This window comes from Myzus persicae, unplaced genomic scaffold (assembly GCF_001856785.1).
Source record: "Myzus persicae strain clone G006 unplaced genomic scaffold, MPER_G0061.0, whole genome shotgun sequence".
In the NCBI taxonomy this organism is placed as follows: domain Eukaryota; kingdom Metazoa; phylum Arthropoda; class Insecta; order Hemiptera; family Aphididae; genus Myzus; species Myzus persicae.
The window spans coordinates 74,318-93,007 of record NW_019102373.1 but is presented as its reverse complement, the minus strand read 5'-3'; the positions used below and the strand labels follow the sequence as shown (position 1 = coordinate 93,007).

The 18,690-nt window shown below is 32.3% G+C and overlaps 1 protein-coding gene across 2 annotated transcripts in view; it reads left to right on the top strand.

The window, feature by feature from the left end:
- Positions 1-18,690, top strand: part of LOC111031975 (tyrosine-protein kinase transmembrane receptor Ror-like) — a 73,668-nt gene that overhangs the window by 37,614 nt on the left and 17,364 nt on the right. The gene's annotated exons all lie outside the window — the stretch shown is intronic.

Genomic DNA, 18,690 nt, shown 5'->3' with positions numbered 1-18,690 from the left:
GCAGTTATAAAAATCGGCCGTGACTCGTGATGTGTCCTATCAATCACAGCGGTTATTGATATCGATAAAATAACGACAACAATAATAATATCATAGCACAGAATAGATTAAATAAAATCATAGTATAATGATAATAGAACAATGGCCGGCGGCAGCGAGTCCATTTGTTACAATAATATAATATTATGTGTAATGTGTATGTATATATATTAACCACGTCGATTTTAATCTGCCGGTGAACGCGCGACGGGATACATACAAAGCCGCTCTATTACAATTCATGGTATATATTATATATTTTACTATGTATATATACCGGGTATGGTTCATATTTATATTATATTATACGCACCTGTGTGGTTGTCAGGCTGTGTGATATTAAAATATAATAATAATTCCTCGGCGGTCAACAGTGTGTGGCAGTGTACAACACGCGTGCGAGATGACGAAGAATTAAATTTAACACTAAACAAAATATTATTATTTATTATCATTATATTGTTATTATCACTATAATACATCGTTATACCACTGTATTATAATGTATATTATATAGGTATTTCTTTTCTAAAAATTATTTTTAAGCTTCGGCAACTGAGGCCATTAGCTGTAGGTTGTGGTACTGTAGGGTTTTGGGACTGCAGGGTTGTGGAACACGTGTGCGATAGGTATTAAGTATATATTGTGTAATAGTAATATACGTGGTAGCTAGTTTTTATTATTTTGTTCGTTGTTGTTATATAAATTCGTTTGTCGAATTCAATTTGGATTCTAAACGTACCGAAGCGAGCTTTCATATAGTCCGTCAAACTGCCACGGCGGAAGTCTGTCACCTCTTTACCGCGAGCGGCGCGAAGGGAACAGGATGGGTTGTTAATGGAAACCAACAGACCGGAAACATCCAAGGAAATGGAAACGAGAAACTCAATAAACAGCCTGTAAATCGGGCGAGGAAATAAAAAAACCGACGTGAGGAGATGGCAATTTTTTATTTATTTATTTATCGCCCGAGGACCCCCAAAGGTCTCCTGCAAAACGTATTACCTTCGAAAACATATTAATTTTTTTAAACTAATCGTTAACGTCCGACCAGTATTTTGTCCACGCTACGATTTTGATTTCCCTTGGGGATTTTTTGACCAGGGGTCATTTGAGGTTTCCCCCTTCCAAAAAATAGCAATAATATAATAAAATGTACAATTATTATTATCATAAAAAAAAGATGATGGCTTTGATATGGAAAGAGCTTAATTGGTTCTGACTGTTATATTTAGTATTCCTGTTTAGGTATGTCGAGGTTGTTGATGAATAAAAAAAGATTAATGGAAAAAATATTTTAATGTACCTTACGGTATGACCTACGCGCTTAAAATTTTTTATACTTTGGGGTGGTCGGGATCCGGAACTACGCAGAACCGTTACCCCTCTGTATTAATTTTATCCATGGTCGGAACCAATACCATTAATTTTATTTTATACTTAAATCCTCAATAGAAATGTATATACAATTTATATAAAAAGCCTTTTAAAAAAAATTAAGGAAATGATCCATTTGTATAACTCAAGCAGAGACTATTGAAAAGGGAAATTATAATCTATAAATAGCTAGATATATATTTTATCAGAATTAATAATAATATTTCTGCAGTTAATATTGTTTTGCTTTAATTGCCATTTTCAAAAGGTTTATACTTAGAAACCGTTAAGTACGATTTGTAAATCTCAACTTATTTATACATTACATCCATAATATATTTTGCATTTATATAGTTGATATAGGTATGTATATATATACATATATCGAATATTAAATTATTTATAATATCAATCAGCACTATTATTCGCATCGTTATTAAAACATAAACTCAGATTTTATTAAATTTACAAGTTTCTACATCTTTTCAATGACGTAAAATTGCAAAAAAATGTTCAAGTTTTTATTATTTATAATGATATAATAGTCATTTCGATAAATAATAGTTCTTCAAACGAGTTTTTGGAAAATGTTTCCATAAAAAACAATTTTAAGATAATATATTAAAAATTAACTCTTTTATATTTGTTACCTAAGGTATTTGAATTTTATTATGCCGTTTGTCTCTTGTTTATGTTATGTTATAACGACGCCGTAAATTCTATACAACACGTTATTATTTGGTATGCAAATAAATAAAATTGAAATAAAGCTTGGGATAATCGCTGAGTTTTACATGATTTGTTAAAATAAATGCAAGAATAACTTTATGTTCATATACTTGAAGATTAAATTTTAACAGTAAACACTCATGAATACAATTTTCGAAAAATGTTATAAACATTTAAAAATAAGGCTTTGATGTCGTACCCGATCTATTCCTGTAATCACCTCGAAATCGATAAACATGTTCCAATATATTTTAATGTCCCAATCAATATTTTTATAAGGCAAAATAAACTGTACAAGATTACTGGGGATGTACGTCGATTAAAATCATTTTATTTTATTTAATTAGGTACCATTTTGATTATGATGTTGAACCTGAACGTGTATAAATATATGCGTAGGTACCTACCGCAATATAATTTTAACGTTTTATAAAACTATGTTAAGTAGGTACTTATTCTAAATTACTTTTTAATGAACTAGGTAATTATCGAAATGTTATTTATGACAAAATAAGATAATATGTGTTTGCTTGACATTTTGTTAATTCAATAATTCAATTTTATTTATTCAAAATAACTTTATGAATGTTTGATTAATTTATATATTATATTATATTTACCTATATATATACTATGTAATTTTGCATTTTCGAATATTTTTCTTTTTCTTAAAATATTTAGTTTAAATAAGTTTGTTATTATAAGTATACAAATGCTTAAAGTGTATTAAATATTTTGTATTTTTAATTTTAAGTATATAACATACCTATGACATCTACTTATTAATTAAAATATATAATTCAAAGTTGATTGCGTAATTGTTGAGTGTTTAAAAAATATTTTAGTAGTTTATAGCCTTAATAATTAATAATTATTTGTAGGTAGCTATAATAAACATGGAACAACAATTGTTTTCAATCGTCATCATAATAATACTCTCGTTTTGCATAATACTGTGTTATATAGTAATCAGTGATAAGTCTTATACCTATAAAAGAAAATTCTTTCGTACTCAGTTGTGTCTTATATTAACGCGTTTTGAAAGTATTTTGATAACTGATACTACGCCTAGTTGATATATTTTAATGTTAATAATACATTGAAAGATGAGTGGGGGAACAATCCTTGGATCGCTCATTCGCTCCATGACCAACCTTGGTTTTTTATTTTCTTTTTATCCCAAACGACAAAATCTCATAATCTTTATGGTTGTTTTATTTTATCGCATTAAACAAAATACCCAATAAAAAAAGATGATTGTTTGTTTAAAATTGTATATTATACTGATAGCTGTAACTTTAAGAATGTATAATTTTCTCATTATATCTGTGAGTTATTTGAAATAACCTACTATTACATAAAAACAACGGAGAAAATAGTATACATATATATATAGGTTTAAAATTAGTGAGTAGAACGATCGTTTATTATAATATATATAATAATAGGAGTACTTACACGGGATGGGGCTCTGTGGGCCGCCGTAAACATGTACACATAAACATATTAATATTTTGTATTCTATATACAGATTTATTGATCCACTTCACCAAACATGATCACAAGAAATTGTACCTTTAATAATGAATTTATTTAAATTCTTTTTTTTGGAATTTTTAAGCATGCTTAAGATCTACATTTTCTAATACTTAGATTTTGTATGCAATTATTAAGGAGTATCCTGTGGTGATTGAAACTTTTTTAATGAGAATCATCCTTTTTATTGTAAATTGTTAAGGAGATGATGTTTTTTTGTTCATTTATTTTTAAGCCAAAATTTGAAAGAGTAATTTCAGACTTGTTATTAAACTTTAAGTACTACAATAGTCCACCATAAGAAGTTTAAAAGATATGTTTGTATAGTTATGATGATTTGAAAATTTTAGTAGTAAGTATAAATTTATTACAGTTTTATAATTTGTAAAAATTGTCAGAGTATAATTAGTACTAGACTAAATATTACAACTATTTTATATTTTATGTCAAACCATTAGGTATAATTAAGTACGATTATCCCTATAGTAGTTACATAAAGTTTAATAACACAGAAACTACTTATTCAAATACCGATTTAATTACATCCAGATTTTCAAAAATAAAACCATCTGATTAATAATTTACAATAAAAAAGGATGGTTTTTATATGAAATATCAAGTTTGTATCGCCACAGGATACTCCTTATATGGAATAAACATTTAAAACATTTAAAAACATGGTGTTTAAGTGTACCTTAAAATGTATAATTATATACTTACCTAAAACTTCCAAAAATCAGAATTTCAATAAATACTTACGCAGTTACGCATATTGTTAAAGAACAAAAAGAGGGCGGGTGGTGAATTATCCTGTACCTATATGTACGACGAACGAGATTAACCGAAAATATTTCGTATAATACGATTACCTAGTGTTTGCACGTGTAACAAGCCGGATGATGTATCCAGAAAACTTTGATCGTCAATTAAGTAGGTACATATTGATTGACGATTTTACTGAACTCCAGTTGAGCGTATATTATATACCATTCGTGTGTATATATTATACAGTACTCCTTGGTTGTATATTTTGTACAATTTATACGTAAATATAAATAGACAACAGTGTCTCCGGTAAATATTTAAGAGTCAAGACTCGCATTATTCTTGATCACCTATATAATTTATAGATAATAATTTATAGGTAGTGTCATCAATGGGGGTGGCTTCTTCCGTCATATTTTTCATGCTTATTACTCTTATCAAATTTACTTATTGTTCTATGAATAGATTGTAAGTATCTTTTAAAAATAAAAAAAAATAAAAAGATAATAATTTAAATAGTGCAGCAGGTGACTATTATAGATATACAATTGGACGAGCTTATTTTAATGTTGACCTATATTTTCTATATTATGATGCACTGCAATTTGAAATTCTGGTTCTGATTTCGATACAAGAGTATAAACCTAAACTTCCCAAATCTATAACGTCTGCGACCAACGATAATTTATTGTTTCCGTAACTACAGCACACACATATTATAGTTGTGTATTCGCAGATGGATATCGTATAAAATTAATATTATTTCGCGAATAACGTCGCAGCAGAGGCGGAATTGATAAATATAGACGGAATTGATTGAGAAATTAATCACGTATGTAGTAGGTACCTCTTTTACCCATACGCACTGCGGCGATGATCCGGTCCGGCGCAAAAACCTGCCCCGAGTACTATATATAGGTACCAGTATACATGGCTGTACATACATATTATATACATTATTGTATATATTATGTAGTGTGCGTTGGTCTCGTTCGTCTGTTTTTTTAGATCCGCTTTCGTACTTGAGATGTGTGTATATACGTACATGATACACACATACTCGCCGTATATTATAAATTCAAATCGATTCCGCGTAATCCGCCGCTACTGCTTGTCGTCGTACATAATATTATAGATACTTTTAGATATAATATGATTTTATACTCCGCCACCGTTCGTGCATAAGGACCACGACCCGTTTAAGGGCGAGTTCGTCGCGCCGCGATGACCCATTATAACGCTCTTGCGATTATAATTGCAGCCGTCGGCATATTAAATATATAGCCTATCGGTAAACATATTACACGCGTATTGCACATTAGCACACACTCGCATACCCGTGGTATGATACCCGCACAGCTGCTGCAGACGGCCGAATACATAAACGTCTTACCGAAACCGCGGTCTTGGGTCACATCAATCGTATTGGTTCCTAAATAAAATATAAATATCAAAATACATTGTATAATATTATTATTACGCTTATTATTGTTATTGTGTAGTTCAGGACGCAGGTACGGTGACGAGCATGCGCTGTTTTCTTTTAAAATATATTTTTTTGTTCCGTTCGTTTCCAGCACGGAGTAGTTCTAGAGACGATCTTTTAAAATATCATGACCTCTCCCCACGGGTGTAGTCTCTATATTTACTGACTTATTTGTTTTTAAATGCCAAATTTTTAAATGTTGAACACATTTACCGAGTGCCGACTGCCGACTACAAGCCTAATATTGCTGCCCAGTAGTCGAGGTGTCACATCCATGCGGCTCGCCGCTGCAGGGTAGCTCATATTGCAGTTGTCGCTCGTTCATAATAAGATAGGATAAATATTATCGTGTAGGGCAGCTGAAAACCTCAAAGTGTCTGTTGACATAACCTTTTACTCTTCAATCGCGGTTTTGACGTTATTACTGTTATGATTTATATATTTTGTGATAAAATGTCGAGTTTTTCGCAGCGGTAGGTGAGAGGCGGCGATGGGACTGAGACGCTAGTATACGGAGACGGAAATTCAATTTGCTCGGCCGGTTCGAGGAGCACAATGAGACGCGAAATTGCAGCGCGCAATCATCGTGACCATTGACGAGCAGAGGCGACGAGAATATTTTGAAAATCTAATTACGCGAAAGGTCGCGCTTGCCGCTTCCGCTGAGATATATGATAATAATATTATTATCATGGCAGTACGCGAGCTTACTCGAGCGTGTATTATCGTTTGGCTTTATTACATTCAGATTATTATTTTTTCGTCATTGTCGTCGACATGGCCGCGGTGGTGACACGGTAAGCACGTATACCGTAACGTTGTATCTACCCATACAGGGGGGACGGTCGCGAGATTTTCGCGGGTTTATTTATTTCCGAACTTACCCATACCACCACCCCCGCCCGCCAACGTGTTTTCGATTTAAACGTCGTTAATATTAATGGGCACCGTAATATAGTACGTCGAGAAACGGCTGTCGAGGAGAGTCTCGGGCGATCGAGTGCGTGCGTGCGTGCGTGCGTCAGCGTCTGGCCGGGTACATGTTGTTTTTGTTACAATATTACATTATGTGTGTTGTCGTGTACACGCACACACACACACGTGTATAATAATATTACGTGGACCCCGATGTGAATATTATATACATATATATGTGTATTATTACGACGACGTCCGCGGCGCTGCTGCAGTGTGCATGTAAATATATTCGGCCGGTATCCCGCATGGGCACACATCGTTAAAAATGAAAAATCGCCCGTGACCCGAACTGCTGTCTGGCCGTCGGTATCGTGTGTTTTGTGTACGTTTCTAAATTGGTAAAAAAATATACACCGTGTGTGTGCGTGTGTGCGTGTGTGTTACCGTCGTATGTAAAGGTAAAAGCGAGATTCGAGTGTATAAATTATTATAATATAATAAAACATATAGTTTATAGACGATGGTGACTTCGACCGTGTGTGAGTGTGCGTGAGCAACTATGTTTTATTATATTATTTTTTTCCCCTCTTCTTAAACCCTTCGATAAATTTTGAGAAAAGGATAATATTATTGTTAATACAAAGAAAACCCAATGTTACGTTACCATTTTACCTTTTTTTTCTCTTCTCGCTGTCCCTTATCTTCAGTCTCTAGTGTCGCGCGCACGACGACGCCCTCGCACACGTCTAATTCAATTATCGTGATTTTTTTCCCCTTTCCTCGGACAGTTTTTAACAATAGACCACAAAGTGTATTTATGTTATTGAATTTGTCTCTCTCATTTTTTTTCTTCCCGACTCTTTCTTCTCCTTCCTCCTCTTCCCGCCCTTTAACCGTCGCCTCACTCCTCCGTCCCGGTGATGGCCACCGGAGCACTTACCCCATTTTCACGAGAATATAAGTACTCGACGGCGGAGGCGGTGCACAGCTGAACAAATAGTCATCACACGCACCACACTTCATGCGCTGCACTCGTCGGCATCGTATGCACACATCGTCATATTATAAATAATATTATTTAGTCGTTCGAAAAGAGTTTTTTGGGGTGGCGTGGAAATCGACGTTGAACACGTATTGAGGATTTCGGGACCGCGTGACGAGTACGACAAAAAGCATATTATTTAATCGACGATGGGAACTCGAGGCATGTGTCACGAGAGGTCGGCGCTACCCTCTTGGCGTATATTTTAATGTATATATTATAATTTATAATGAGTGATTATAAGGATCGGGAATTATGCTTTCCCGGTTTGCCTAAACGCGTGGGACTTTAAATTATTAAAACATAATTTATATCATAAACGTTTTGTTTTTTTTTTTTATTTTAATGTACTGAACAATTATCTACGAGATCAAATTAAAATGAACTGATTATCATGTGTATAAACGTGTGCCCCTGTAGGTATATTTTATTTAAATTTCACACTGGTCGATTGACAAAAGCTACTAAATAATTTAATAATGTGTAGTTCAAGCCTCGATCCAGGTATGACAAAAATTCTCGAAAACACACAACTGCTTTATGTATATATTATTTTAAATCAAATATGTATCTGACTCTTTATTCGCTTTACATTTTACAATGGATTTTACTTGAAATAACCTACGATTAATTTTGAGTCATCTAATAAAATATGTCAACTGTTACAGTTCATGTGTATACATATATATTATTATTTTTAAATTATTTTTCGAAAGGAGTGTGCGTTATTATAACGGTCAACGGGGTCGTCAGTTGTCACTAAAATGTTTCCGTGTACTGCGTGAATAATTTAAACAGCCGGTGACTAGAAGACAATGCGCGCACGGAAGGGTGAAAAAAGAATTCGTCATGTCCGTGTACCTACCTACCGCTCGCCGTCCGTCAAAATAAATAATTGCTAACCGTTCCCGAGGTGGTCTAGAAATATTTTTGAGGCGTGTGGCGTTGTAAGTACTTCAGAAATATATCGAACAGTCCCGCGTATACATTGAACGGCTCTATAGAAAAATAACACGCCCGCTGCACGTGAATATATTTACTGCAACTATTGTTCTGGGCTATAACTGTAGTGTTATGTACACATGGGTACTTACCAGTTACCAGTCACCAAACTATGACGTGAAGGTACGAGCTGGAAATATCTGTGGCCGACAACGGTTCTAGGCGTACCCGCTTTTAGTCGTTTATTACTTATTATAATATATTATGTACCTATAATACGAGTATAACGCACAGTCATATATTATGGAAATTATAATTTCGATTGTGTTCGTTTTATTTATTCATGTTCGTATGTAGGCAATTGCGTTTAATACCTGTTATGTACCTATGAAGTGGTTAATGTTATTTAGGTAATCGTAAACTAATTATTTATCACGAAAAAAATCCATTTTTCGAATATGAAATAGTAAATAGTACGCTTATAGTACGAATAAATAAAATTGATTAATCACGAACACGACCCTTGAATTAATTAGATAGATTCATTTAAATATATAAACATTATGTGCACATATTATATGTATAATTTATAGTTTGTATTATGTGAGTTTGTGTGTGTTTTCTATATTATAACAAGTGGGACCGTGTTTCAACACGTCGAATTTGCAAAGCGTGGCGATACATATTTTAGGGTAAATAATTAATAATATATTAAATGTTATTCGTCTCGACATCCGGTGTGTTGGTTTCCGCTCGTCTACGACAGATATAGGTACAAATTTCATCTCGGCTGCCCGAAAAATATCTAGTACCTGACTTGTATTATACAAAATAAAATTATGCAGTGTCACAGATAATGATTACTCTTTTTATTCGAGCTAAGAGTTGCCTGCTATATGCAGTGTAATATTATATTGTCGATCCCCAAAACTCTAAGGGCGGAGATAAAAGAAAATCAATATTTTTTATACCTATATACACATATATCACAGCTCTGTATATTATTTCATATTATATACACTGCAGCAGAGAGTGCCTCAAATTCGGTCTTGTTTTTCTTTGAGAGCTGACAAACTTTATATCGGAGGGTGACGACACTATGGTGAAAGTTGCGTGTGCGTCATCGAAACCATTCTATAAAGCTATCGGCGTGTTACAATACAATACCGCTGGTGCGTATTTCCAAACAAAAATCAAACCGAATAATAATATTTAAACTATACAAAAGTTAAATACCAATTTCAAGTTGTTTTCGAATATCGTGCAGTTATAGACCTTATACATATTATACATAAATATGGCAGGTTCATTATGAGAGTGTTTAAGTAGTCTCGGCTCTCCAAAACTCTCGTAAGTATATGCGTACATATATTAAGTCATATTATATTATATATTTATATTATAATCTGGTGTACCTATATATATGTATACGATTTTGAATTTAAAAGAATTATATGCTCTTGTGTTATTTAAAAAAATATAACGAGAACTATATAGGGGAAAAAACATTATGTAGCTTTTAAATTTCACTAAAAACCTAATTTGGGAGGACTAAAAGCTAAATACCCCTGCAGAAGGATTACAACGGCATTAAATTTGGTTACTCGGGGGGGTGAATGAAATATTAAAGGATCACGTCATGTAACTCAATTTAAAGCACAGGTGGCCCAAGCGGGATGTAGGTTTTGACAAATACGTTGCCGCGCGCGGTACCTAATTATCTATTTAATGGTAAGTGAGTATTAAGAACGGTGACGGTATAGCCGGCAGGACTACACAAGCGTCTTAAATTGGTTAAATTATATAATAATACAATTAATTTTACATCGCACTAGAAACATAATATTTAAAGTATATATCGTATAAAATTATGATGTATTATATACTTGTTATTCGTAGGTATACAGTCGTACGCAAACTGCATAGTCGTACTGTTTATTGTACATTATGAAAATTAAATCATGGCACAGTTTATAATAATATATAGGTTGTCATATAGATAAACATTAAAATGTCACACTAATCATATTTTCAACGACCACATTTTCACCCTTTGTTCACTTTTTTTTCGCAACCTATAATAATTTTGTGCACCCGGTTTGCACGTAGATTTCATCTCGTAAATATATACTTTATTACAACACGACCTTATAATATTATTTATCGATATATAACAAGGTCTTTAACCGTCTTAATTGTTGCTGTGCGGACGTTGGGGTGTAATTATTAAGTGGACGTGCACGTGTTGCAACAGTGGAATTATAGTGGAAGGGTGTGGCGGCGGACTACATCTATATATTATTATTTATTATTCTCGTTAAATAGTGTCGACGGATATTATAGGTATTTTACATATTTTTCACTCTCATATCATAAATATTGTGCTACAATAATCCACTTTTTTCTTTCTATTATACAAATTAATATTTACATACGAATACTGAATAATGTGTATCTCCCCCTGACGTTTAACTATACTTACATGGTATATACCTAAAGCATTATAACGTATATTCTTCTATATATGATTTACGGCTGTGGAGATAACAATTATGTCCACCTATCACAATTTGTTGATATTAAGAGCTCCGCGATGGTGCCCATCATTATTATTATTTTTTTTTAATACACAGCGCGAAGCCCATGTCCATAAATCTTGCAAGTGTTGGTTTATCTCTCCGCTCTATGTTTATTTTCAATTTAAACGATCTCGTCGGTCGCACTCTTCATATATGTGCTATAACGTGTAAACCCGTCTACTGCTACCTCATCCAGTCATCCAATAGATTACGTATTAACAGTACTACGTAAATACATAATATATACCTATATACATGAAGGTATACGGTATTTATATAATAATTTTTTTTCATTCTCAAAAGATAGCCCCCTTTCCTTCCCCAGTCACCCCTATGTAGTTTATATATTTGGTATGTATCATACTACACTTGTCGTGGTCTGTAGAGCCTCTGCGGACTAAAAATAATTACACTGTACCTATACACATATGTACAAGTATTCTCAAATGGATGAGTCGACGTTAGGTACGTTTTATTTTTTTCCTTCAATTTCACGGTTGTTACAAAACATGAAGCGTTGTAAAACTCGCTTGTTAGCTACAATAATATGATGTATACACATATAGGTACTACCTACATACGACATCGCAATGGTTGGCAATTAATATAATATATAATATTATGTATGTTTATAAAAAATATGTATAAAATATACCTTATACATTATACATAATATTATATATTATTGATGATGCTTCAAAATAACGATAATATATACTGTACAAGTATTATTATTATTATTATCACGGTTATCGATAAAAATCGATTTGTCGTTATGGCCGTTATTTTGTATATGAGTATCCTCTCCTTGCAGTGCAGTACATGTAAGTTATTATAATATGAAGTTTATTTTTGAGAGAGAAATAAATACTTACGAGGAGAAAAGTGCAGCAAACTTTAGAGTCGACCCGCCGAAGTAAAACATCTGGTGCAGGTTTGTTGTTATTTTTAGTTGCCAACAATTTTTTTCAGAACAAAAAAAATTACATAACAATTCAATACTATTATTTCAATACAATACTTGACTTTGATATAACTTATTAATGATTTTGAAATTAAAAGTTGTTTTTTAATTAGAATCAATATAAATCATCACCAGAGGCAAATCTCCGTGTTCGTAACATTATAACACTAATGATTTCGAGATTAGCAATCAGTATATTATAATATTCCTTAGTCGATTTCATCAATAATAATAATAAAGTAAAATTACATACTATGTTGGTTTGTCGAAAATATTGCGAATAAAATCGCTAACCAAAAACAGATACGTACACGCAATACGCCAATACAAAAGCCGCGCACGTCACTGTGCGCGTTCCGGTTTAAAAAAGACATTATCATTTACATAATAATAATAACATTGTGTTAAAAATCGGTTAAGCCCCCGATTTTTGGCAGTTCACGGTCTGCGTGTATACAGGCAATATACGATAAATATAAATTACTCTTATCTAATCGCACGATATTGCACCGTGGAGGTATCTTGTTTATGTATAGTCGACGGGCGAGTGACATATTATTATACGCTGCACGTCGTGTGCACACCACTATAGGTTGTATACTACAGTATTGTTGCGCTTTCGTTGTACTTCGAGTACAACCCTCTGGCATGGGTTCTGCATATGTACCCCCCCTTATATATATAGCCGGTAGCGTGGAAGGTATCGCGGGGAGCATCGTCGTGTGCCGGAGGAGAGATATCTCGTTTCTGGGGATATTAACACATTATATGCGCATAATAATATCTCGGGTTGCATACATTATTATCCGTATATTATATATGTATGTATGAGGTTGAGTATATATATTAGTATGGTGAGTTTGTGTGTGTGTGTGTGTGTGTGTGTGTGTGTGTGTGTGTGTGTGTGTGTGATAAGCATCTGTCCGAGACAAATATTTTACAGAGATTTCGTGTTCAGTGTATTATACCAACTGTACGTGGGTATACGTGCTATAGAGCTCGTTTATTGGGATTATCCTCCGACAAAATATTTATTATGGTGCGGACCTGGAGAGACGGCGAGTAAACCTTAGAACCTATATATCTAAACACATTTACACACATATAATATATATATATATATATATGTACATACACAGCGAGTGAGTGAGAGAGAGATAATCACACGTGTATAGAGAGGAGGGGTGGTTTTTCTCTGAAAAGGGATGAAAACGTAATATGTGGTGATGCCAACCGTTTGATAGTGTCAATCATGTACATATATACACGCTAACACACACGTACACACCCTGCGGAGTTTGAGAGAGTGAGTTACACACCGCGTGTGGCGATGATGACACATCATCGTTGTCCACGTCGATCGCAGGCTCGGAGTGCTATCGGCGGAGAGCGGGCTCTGCACCCGCAGACCCTTTTACAGTTGAGGACATGCAGAATGCGTGTGTTGAAAAAAAACAAATATTGTCACATTTTCATTTTTTTTTTTTAATTTTATTTAAAATCAGTGAAGATAACAGATGCAATGAACTGCAAATCGAAATGAGGGATAAAAAAGTGTTTAAAGATACATTAATGTGACTACAGTTTTTATTTTTACTTAAATTATTATGCATACCCAAAAAACGAAAAGAATTTCAAAATAGATTTAAATCGAATATTACAATAAATTAAAATTTTAATTACGAATTAATAATAATGGCACCGCTACGGCGCTACACTTATTCTCAGAACCGACCGACGACACCAACGCCCGTAATATTATACATATTTTTATGAAGGATATAATAGTTTGTATTAAGCTTATTATATAGGGAAGTAGGTAACAGTGGTATTAGTGCATCAATAAAATACAAATATTATAAATGGAAATAATACACCAGCTACACCTAAACCTACCTATTTGTTTTTATTTAATTGTATACAAAGAAATACTTGTCCTCGCCGCACAGAATTCTTTCCCTTGGTATAATAATTTATTAATTGTTATTTCTTACAACCACGATATTCAACCGTGCTTACAACGTTACACAAATTTTAGAAGTACCGATATAATTCTATGCTTAAAATAATATAATAAAATAAAATGTAATAATATATCTATTATAATTAATAAATAATCGTCGTTTATTAAATTTTGTTTTAAATATTTATTTAAGTAAATTAAAATAAATTAGTGTTTTGATTACATCATCTAATCATTCTAATTTTATTCCTATAGAAACACATATATCGTTTACTACTTCCGAGTTACTTGTATAAAATGCTTGTGATAAAGTAAATTGGTGATCCTCTGCTTGCACTTCTATAACGACTACTACTACTATAGCGTACTACCGCACGTCTGTCTGCGTCACACTTTTATGATCATATATATTGTATACAATTTAAGTACATGAGTCAGTGTATACAGACGGCGAGTGTGAGATAAAATCGATTGGCAATATTATACATGATATGTACTTATTTATTTATATTACAAAAAAATCGACTTATTTCCCGATCATATGACTTGATTTTTAAACCGTACGCACGTTCGATTTTAATCCCACGAGAAAACGTTGTTTTATATCTCGTATATTTTTTAAACTTGTCCGCGTTGCTAAATCTAACATTGCGCTTCGTGACATTTTTTTCGTTTTGACTATAGTTGCAATTTTTTGCATTTATACAAACACTTACTATAATTTTTATAATATTCAGCAAAATTACAAAATACAATTGAAAATTATTTTTGTAAAAAAATTGCTCATTTACTATTACTATATTATGTATTATTGTATATTGTTTTATATAATATGCACATTGTTAACCATGGTTATTATTATGTTTGTCGGCAATTTTATAAATATTTTAAGATTAAGTTCCACATGATTCCACATCATCACTGACTACCATTCATTTATACATTTAAAAATGTATTTGGTTATAATAATTAATAGTCGAATTAAAATTCTATTTATACATAATACTCATTAGACTGCATTTATTTTAATTTTATATTACTGTAATAGGTATGTTTATTTTTATTCTAACAAACATTAAGTTTTCAAAAAAGAACAAGGCTGGACATTCATAAATATAATATCTGTTATTTACGAATTAATTTCACAATCCACAATTTTCTCTTTAAGAGTCTTTAATTAAAACTTTTTTTTTTAAAAAAGATCAAGTATATAATATATTATATTTTAAAAATACTTTATTTTCGAAAAATATTTTTTTAGTAAATGTTTACTCAACTAAAAGGCTTATTATCATTAATCGTGTATTTTAAGCTGTGCAGGTCACTCGAGAACAATTGAAATTTTCATTCACCGAGACCGCTGAGTAAAACTGCCAAATGCAGAATTTTAAATCAGAATAAAGGACTAAACACGTATAAAGGTCACATAATTTACGGTCCAGTGACTTTACCTTAAAGCTATATATATGAAAGAAAGTGCTTTAGAATTAATAACTTGAAAGTAAACCGTTGAAAACATTTCGTTGGACATTTTTTTTTTCGTTGCAACCCTTGTAAAATTTGTTTAAATAATAAATATGAATAAAAAAAACGGAAAGTGATATCGTAAAATATAGGTACATAAAACAACATATTTTAATTAAGTTAATTTTTTAATAAAATAAACTGTATGCTTACAAATGTATACTTTAAATATTAAATTGTATACTTTCATAATACAATTATTTATAAACATTATATTAGTAGTTAATAATATAACTAAGGTGACATAATTGAGAAGAAGGCCACCTGGTGCCTGATATTAGGCAGTTTATGGATACTGGAAGGTTGGAATAAAATATATTAAAATGCTGCATAGCCATCACATAGGTAATATATATGTAGTTTCTTTTGAGGTGTCCGGGTGGATTAACCGAGATTTATTTAGTAACCGGGCGATACCAGGATTTTTGTGGTTTTGTGGAACCCTTTGAAGGTTTTTCTTTTGACTTGATGAAACGAGTTCGTTAAATGTTGGAATGCAAAAGGTCTTTGTCGCTATTGATTCGTTGCGGTGACTTGCTCGAGAGTTGATATAGGCCGCACTCACGTATTAAATGCCGTACACAGAGATTGATATGTATTCGGTGTACATTTCGATTAAGATTTTTTTTATCAAAGGCTAGTTACAAAAAAACCATAGTTTATCTGGATTTTAACTTAACAAAGCAGGACTCCTGAAATTTCTGTGCACGATGGGAGTAAGTCACCCCAAATTAAAATCCCGAACTATAACATAAAAGCCGTAGTAGTTGAGAGAAGTACGACCTTAAGCAAGTGTTTCTATCCAAAACGAATAGGTACAAATAAATGTTAATGCATTTATTGTCCTGATCCTTTTTTACCTATCGAGAATTGTACATATTTTTATAACAATGTTAATAGAAAATACATCGACATTCGACAATGAGCATATAACATACGACTTACGTCCATACAATTTAATAATATTGTATACTGTTCGGTTTGTTCGGTAAAGTGAACAATATATTATTATTAATTATAATGGCATAATAGTGTAAGCGTGGACATCATGATATTACATATGATCAGTAATAGTCCGGCGTGTCAATCTGTTACATGTTATTAGGTTCGTGTCACTATATACGTCCCTCGTTATTCATTATTTCATTATTATTATTATTATTATATGTTCCACGTTCTATTTCGAAACAACAAAAGTAAATCGTTACAATCTCACCACCATCTAAATTTTTTTCTACATGCGTACTTACTATACGGTTTGGGTGTGATCTACTACAAGGGCCCGCTGAACGCGCATTGTCCTCTTTTTATTCATGGGAACACATTCGATTAAAAACAGACTCACACACACGTACACTCGTAAATACACTGTACACAGAAATACACAATAACACTAATACTTACTTTATAATATTATATAGTCTGACGTAGAAGTATATTATTTGTACGCAGGTACCTATGTATTGCAGCCCGTATTGTTGTTAACTCTTCGTGTCCATCACCGTATTTTATATTATTATTATTTCACCATAATATAACAGCGCTGCGTGTCGTCGTTTCGGGAGAATACTCTTGGTATATACTCGCACTTCGAATTTTGTCCCGTTGACAGATGTCCAATAAAATACTGCAGATGGAGTGGATAGGTATAGCTCGTAGTGGTGGCCGTGGCACCTGGTTGCTTAAGGGCACGTCAATAATAATATAGACGGGTACCATCCATTATTGTTGTTGTTGTTGTACGCACACTAGGACGTATAGTTTGGCTTTTGTGGTGTTGGGTTTTTTTTTTTTTTGTTATCGTTTTGCTATAACTCAAAATATAACGTTTTTAAACGGTGTACAGTTTATATACATATGACCCACAAATAATATAGGACACGTACCTATATTACATACCTACCCCCTTGAAAAATGCATCTTACTGACATATATTATTATTTGTAGTAACTATACACTATACTATATGTATCTGACATTTGTATATTCTGTATAGTTGGTAATGAATTATTCTCAAAAAGCATACCTACACAGTATATTATATTATACTTAAACCGTTAACTCTAACACCATTTTTTAATTTTAGGTTTAAAATTGGAATGGTTCGTTTTCATTTGTAATATTTTTTCACTTAAAATAACAGTTTTTTTATATCCATTAAATATACCTTTATATAATTAATAATATGTATGATGTAGTACAAATATTATAATATGTTGGTCGTGTGTTCAAATTTGTTGTTCATAACTTGTTTGCCATATTTATACATAACAATAATAATCTAAAATTGTACCTACTGTTAACATATTTTAATTAATTGAAATAATTTTTCAAAAAAAAAAGTTTACCAAACTGTTACAACAGTCATCGACGAGAGTTATTGAAAAAAAAAAAATATTTTAGCTTTATTGCACAATGGTTCTAAGTTTTGTGTTCCCAAAGGACATTTTTTTGGAATTGGTGTAAATACACTGCAGCATAATGTACTTAAACTTTTAAATCGATTCGAGCACGCAAAATTCCAGTGTGATATTTCTTGACTTCTCGTCAAGAAATATAAATGTAAAGTTTTTTTTATATATATGATAACATCATGCAATTATATTTTCACATTGCGAAAAGCAAATTATTCCAATTAAAAATGTTTCTGAACTTTTCACTTTCTACAGAGCTTTCAGATGCTTTGAACTTGACAAAACGCACGACCCATACAGAGTGTTAATTATGAATTGCAGTTTGGTAAAACAGTAAAAATTCCGTATAACATATAATATATCATATTACATGTTTATTATAAAAATATTTACTATGCACATTCGATTTTAT